We start from the raw sequence: 6,061 nt of genomic DNA on the forward strand, positions 1-6,061 counted from the left end.
CTCAACCTCTTAGAGTAGGGAATGAAAAGGGAAAGCATCAAGGAGGGGAGGAAATCTTTCTGTAACAATGAAGTGACTCCAGCTCCTGACTGCCCTGGTGAGGCTGCTGGGACATCTGGAGACCGCACCTCTGGGCTGCCACACGAGCTCAGAGCTTGGGAGCTGCCCTCTTCCACTCTGGCTGTCAGCAGAGCCGGGGGATTTAAAAAAAAAAACCAAAAACTGGGAACTGAAATTCCTCAGGGTCTGGATAGACACACTGTYAAAGCAGCAGAGAGGATGAGTGTCAGGAATGGCCCAGCACTGTATTTCATTTTGACAGCTGAGTACCTTGGCTCACTTGTGACAGACCTGCAGGGTCTGGTGGGGAAACTGGTGGAAAATTCATGACCCGTTCCAGCAGAGAGATCAGAGGGCGGGGAGGGTTCCTCACTTGCAAGGAGAAGTGGTAAATCTGCAAAGCCTCTCCTCTCTCTTGGGGTATACTGRTGCTGTTGAGGCAGTCATCAAAGTTCTCACTAAAATTCGCTGAGTTACTGGTTGGCAGGAAGGGTACAACAAGATTTCACCAGGCAGGCAAGAATACCAGTTTGCTTTTTTTATCAGGGATTATGATTGAAGAAATCTGTTAAAAACAGCCTAAGATGAGGACAAAAAGGAGCAGARCTTGCTTGGTGAACAGATGAAAACAGAGGAGGAGAAAAGACCTGTAAGAGCAAGGATTCAGTGAGCATAAAGGAGAGCCAAGATGCAGTCAAAGAGGCAGTCAGAGTCATGTCCTCTGCCCTGCTAGTGTTTGCACCAAAAAAACACTTCTTTGTCCTTTAAGAGTTTTTAGCCTTGTTTCTTATGGTCACTAAAATGGGGTGCCACACACTGAATACAGAAACTCATCTTTCTAGTAATTTTCTTCTTTATTAATGCTTTAAGTAATTAACAGACCACTTTGTTTTCCCAAAACTGTGTTTTAGGTTGAATTTATTTGTATTTGAATGTGGCTGATTTTCTTTGTACTAAATCCTTTTGCTGGTGGTGGTGATTGGACATTTGAGATTAGGAAATGGCAATAACAGTGTCACTTCTTTCCTAGTTAGGGTCATTGTTTTTATTATTGCAATGCAATTTTCTTGAGGGCACGTGCTTAGAATTGTGACCATCTCAGATGACCAATAATCAGACGTGGTAACTGACCAAATTAACATGTAGAAAATCAAAGTATTATAAATACACTGAAGTATCCTTATCATGGGAAAACTTAAAACATAATAAAATGATTCACAAGACAACAGGCAGAACCACCATAGTAAATTAAAGTGCACCATTAACAAGAAAGTGCACCCCAGAGCTGTCTGTGTGGAAAATCAAGACTCACCAGAGTAACACTAACCACTCACATTACTCCTTATGTATTTCCAGCATTCAGATATGACGATCAAATTGTTTTCACCACGTTATTTCTGAGTGTATGGATGCTTTATGCTTATCTTTGAAGCATGAGGTTGAGAGGGAATTCACATCTTTATAGCTGACTTTGCCTGGTGTGAAGGCTTGAGATCCATAATGATGGATCCTGGTAAATAAATAAATCCTGGGCTTTAATATAGATATATAGGTATTTGTATTTCCTTTTTTTTTTTTTTTTTTAAGTATTGTATGTTTTTTTATATTCCAAGAATTCTTTGGTTGTGAAAGAAATACCACTAAAGAATATGTTTTCTTGTATTTCAAATATTTGATTGAAAGGGCTACAGTCTATTAGGGATGTTCTGATGATATGAGCATCAAGAATGCTTTTAGTGATTGCTGAGAATCCCATGAAACAGAACACAGCACCCTAACATTCTTATACTAGCACATAAATTAGATTTTTCTTGAAGATTTCAGTGTAAGTAGAATGATGTGAAAGATAAGAATGAATTTCAGCTGAAGGCTAGAAAATTAGGAACTCTTGGTGAAGACTATGGAATAACACAAGTCTTTGTATGCTACTCTAAACCATATATGTATGTATGGATAAAATTTTCATGTATACTATTTCATTAAAGTGCACCAGAAATTGATTAAATGCCAGCACTTAGGAAAGCAAAAGTGTAGTTTTTCGAGTGACATTAAAAGTAGCACAGCAGAGGGATTAGTCAGCCTTTATGTTTCTCTCTTCCCTTCCTTATTTATTGTTTGCATTGTATGTTCAGCATCTCTGGATAGATGTTTAGGAAATCCTACATGGTCTGTATGGTCATGACACTCTTGTTTATGGGTGATTCATTGGTGCCTTTTCTTGAAAAATATCTTCACACCTCTTATTTAGCAATGCTGGCTGTTCCACACTGTCTTTCCTAACAAATTCTGACTTCTGAGGTAAAAACAGCCATTTGTGGAGGTTGACCTCCCATTCTCAGTTTCAAGGACTGGGATCCTGTCTAAAGCCAGGGTGATTAATCGAGGCAGACAAGATTAGACAAGGATATCTATTTTCCAGGGAATGTAGCTTTGCTGGGTAGCAAAGTGTGGGAATTGAACTGAAATAGGGAACCACTCAATGAGCAAGAGCAGCCCAAGCAGAGCTCATCAGGGGKAGCAGGGATGGCCCTGCAGCTTTTGGCTGATGCCAGGGGAGCCAACAAAGGGGATAATTGTGATGAGCTCCTCGATGGGATGAGCTGTCCACCAAGGCCAATGAACCAGCAGCTGCCACACAGGAAGGCTTTTAGGTACCTAACACCTGTGGCCTCGTTTGGAATTACAATTAGCTGCATTGTTGGGAAGTGCTTACCAATTCTAAGGGATATCTACTTCCTTTTTTTTTCCCCCCTACAATTGCTGACACGTGGTTATATCGTGTAATCTTTCTGAAATTTGTTTTTGTTCATCAATGCATGCTCTTCATTCCCTAGGTCTGCTTTTGAGGGAGCAAGAAACTTTTCTCTCTGGATGTTGAACTTGGGTTGATTTTGCAGCAGCATCTCTGCATAGTGTGAATTGAGATGTGTCTGTATTGTTAACTTGTTTGAATCCTTTTTTTCCCAATCCTTTGGCACTTGTGACAAAACTGGTTCATTTCAGAGAACTAACACATTAAAAATGCAGTAAATACTACAATGAACTGTAAGCAGACCAAAGGCTTTCTGCTTTTTCTTGCTGAAACATGTATAAAAAAAAATAAGAAGGAGGGAAGAGAAAAGGAGCATTTTCTCCCTTGCAATGTATACCCATTAAATAAGGACTAGAAATGGAGATGTAATGGCTGAAATTGTCCACAATTCTGCCACTGAAGAATAAAGAAGTGGGTTTGAGGAACTGTAGTTTCACAATTAGACCAGTTGACTCAACAATGTGTTTGTCTAGTTTTGAGTTGTTGCTGGCATTTTTCCATTTGACATTTAGTAATTTATTAAGATCCAAAGAAATTTCTAGCAAGGAAGCATCCCTCCAGGAGGTACAATTTTATTTTAGTGGAGGGAAAACTTGAAATATTGTAAAGCAGCTGCATAACCTGCTTGACTCTGTGCCCACTGGGCAAGGAGCTGCAAGAAGCCATTGGATAAAATGGAGAAAAAACTCTTCACTCTGAAAGTTACTGAGCATCCAAAAAGATTTTCTTTTCCTCACTGGGACACGTGAAGCCTTTGCAAAACCAYGTGTGTGAGTTTTACCTTATGGGTATGTTGTTTCTATTTTTATTTTGATATGAGGAAAGAGAGAAAATGAAGGAAATCCCTGGCTAGAAATGTGAATTCTTACAGCAGCAATGCTCACCTAAGTTTCTGTCTTAAAAACTATTTGCTGGCTAGATGTGGGTCTCCCCTTTTAAATTTGAACTTGTTATTCATTTGGATATAATAAGTAACAGATTAGAATTTAGAAAATCGGAGGTATTAAATAAAAACAATGTAATTGGTTCTATAGTAAAAATTCTACTTAAAAAAAATATGGTATTAATCCAAGCTTAGTAATGATGTGAAGCATGAAAAGTTCTTTAAAAGGAAACTTTCATGTTTTGAAGCAAATACAAAGCAGTTTTGATGTTGTTTTTATCTCTGTGCTCTGTCTTTGGGGAGAGAAAGTGGAAAACAAACATGACAGTACCTTAATTCATTGTTTCAGTAAAAGATCAGATACATTCAAAATGCACATTTGTTTTCCTTCTTTGACTTCAGTCGGTGCAATAGGGGAAAAGACCAGCTTTCTGGTAGCAGATGAATGTTGCAAGTACATAATAAGCCCAGATCTCTAAACACATCAGTCATGTGTCATCTGAAATATGCATTGTGTCTCGCACCGCAATCGCTTCCCCAATTTTCATGAAATATTCATGCTGGATATATGCAGTACGTGCCACGCAGTGGATGTGACATGAGGCAGCAGCAATAATCAAGACTTCAGCAGAAGGAGRCCAGAGCAGAAGCAGGAGAGCCTTCATTTCCCCTTTGCATATGGTATTAGGAAGAAAATGGGTTAGAAATAAGTGTGCAAGGCTTGTCTTTGTACACCTAAGAGTGCACACACAAATACAGGTGCACAGCAGGGCTCTCTCCTCTCTCAGTCAATCACTGAAGAGTTCAGTGTCTAGAAAGCATTTTGTTTTCCCCTCCTAAATGGGGATGACGTGGCTCTCTAATCATGGAGCAATCTCGGTTATTAATGGTGAGTTTAGCTTCTTAAGCTCGTGGAGCAATTGGATGTAAAAGAACATCCACGCCTTAAGCTCCCTGTTTGAATTACATCTCTCTTTTTCCTGTTCACTTAGTCTGTCCTGTTTATTTTGCTTGGAAGCTGGAAAGAGAAATGAGTCTGTGCCATGTTTTGACATCACCCGTAAATCCTCAGGAGGATGGAGTAAAAAATTTCATTTCATAGGTAGACGGTGGAGTTTGTTCTTATTTAAATTATTTTTATATAGCTTCATGCCTAGAAGCAGGGCACRTTTGAGTGACCTGAAAGAATTTCCAGGCATCAAGGTCTGGTCAGATTCCATAGAGAAAGCTCAGAGGAGCTCGACTCAGYCCAGAGGGGTTGAAATCTTTGCAGGTATTTTCAGTTGTAAATTTCTTGTTTTGTTTTACAAAACCAGAAAATACATCCCAGCACTGAAAGAGGGCTCTGAATCATGGCATTTTATTATCCATAGGGCTGTTGCCTTCCTTGAGTGTTCAAATATTTTCTCTAGCTTGATCAAGTGATCCAGGAACTAGAACTCTGAGCTACTTGTGAAGTACTTGAAGTGATTGCATCCCATTTTAATYCTTTTTGCAGCTAAAATAGTGAGATGTGTCTCTAATAGTGACAGCTGATAGGCACAAAACACAACTGTCTTAAAACAGACTCTGAAACCTTCACTGGTGACCTTCCAGAAGAGAAAGCAACACTTCCTAAGCCAAACTTTTATTGATGGCATAGCTCCTCTGCCACTATTTATAGCTTGGTTTCATTTCACCAGCATTTTGTTCATATGCAGGAAGTCTTTCTTGGTGGTTCTTTTATTTAATAACCTTTATTACAGATTTTTTCTTGCAGCCATGAATAACAAAATAACAAATAATGAAGTACTTGCAAAGCATGACTGCAACAAGAGAGTATTGCTTTCAAGAGAAAAGTGTGTGACTTCTTCAGATTTGTTTATTCRGTTAGCACAGCCACCAAATTTTAYTCCCACAGTGGACAAGCAGAAGAGAGATTTGCTTATTCATGCCATGAAATTCCTAGTAAGGGCCTTCCTCTTATGTGAAGAAAAGTTTTCTAAATGGTGAGTTCTTGTCAGTCTTTAAGTGACTTGGAGAAGGCATTATTTTGAAAATTACCATGTCAATTTAACTGTGACAGTAACAGAGGCAGGTACCAGTAGTTTTCTTCTGATTATGTTAAAATCTCATCTATTATTTAGTTTGAAACTGACAGCATATATTAAGGCTTAATGAAGGCTTTCAGTAATTTAAAAGATGAGATTTATCTTTGCAGATTTTGGGACGTTTCTGTCATTTATAAGCTCTAGGATTTTGAACAAAAGCTAATCTTAGGAGGAGTTTCAGCCAAATTATTTTTACTTTGAAATAAGGAACTTTGA

General features: G+C 38.7%; 1 protein-coding gene across 2 annotated transcripts in view; it reads left to right on the top strand.

The window, feature by feature from the left end:
• CADM2 (cell adhesion molecule 2) overlaps positions 1–6,061 on the top strand; it is a 554,996-nt gene that overhangs the window by 224,347 nt on the left and 324,588 nt on the right. The window lies entirely within an intron of this gene.

Source organism: Malurus melanocephalus, unplaced genomic scaffold (genome assembly GCF_030028575.1).
Source record: "Malurus melanocephalus ecotype Western Australia unplaced genomic scaffold, MMel_1.1 scaffold_21, whole genome shotgun sequence".
NCBI lineage: Eukaryota > Metazoa > Chordata > Aves > Passeriformes > Maluridae > Malurus > Malurus melanocephalus.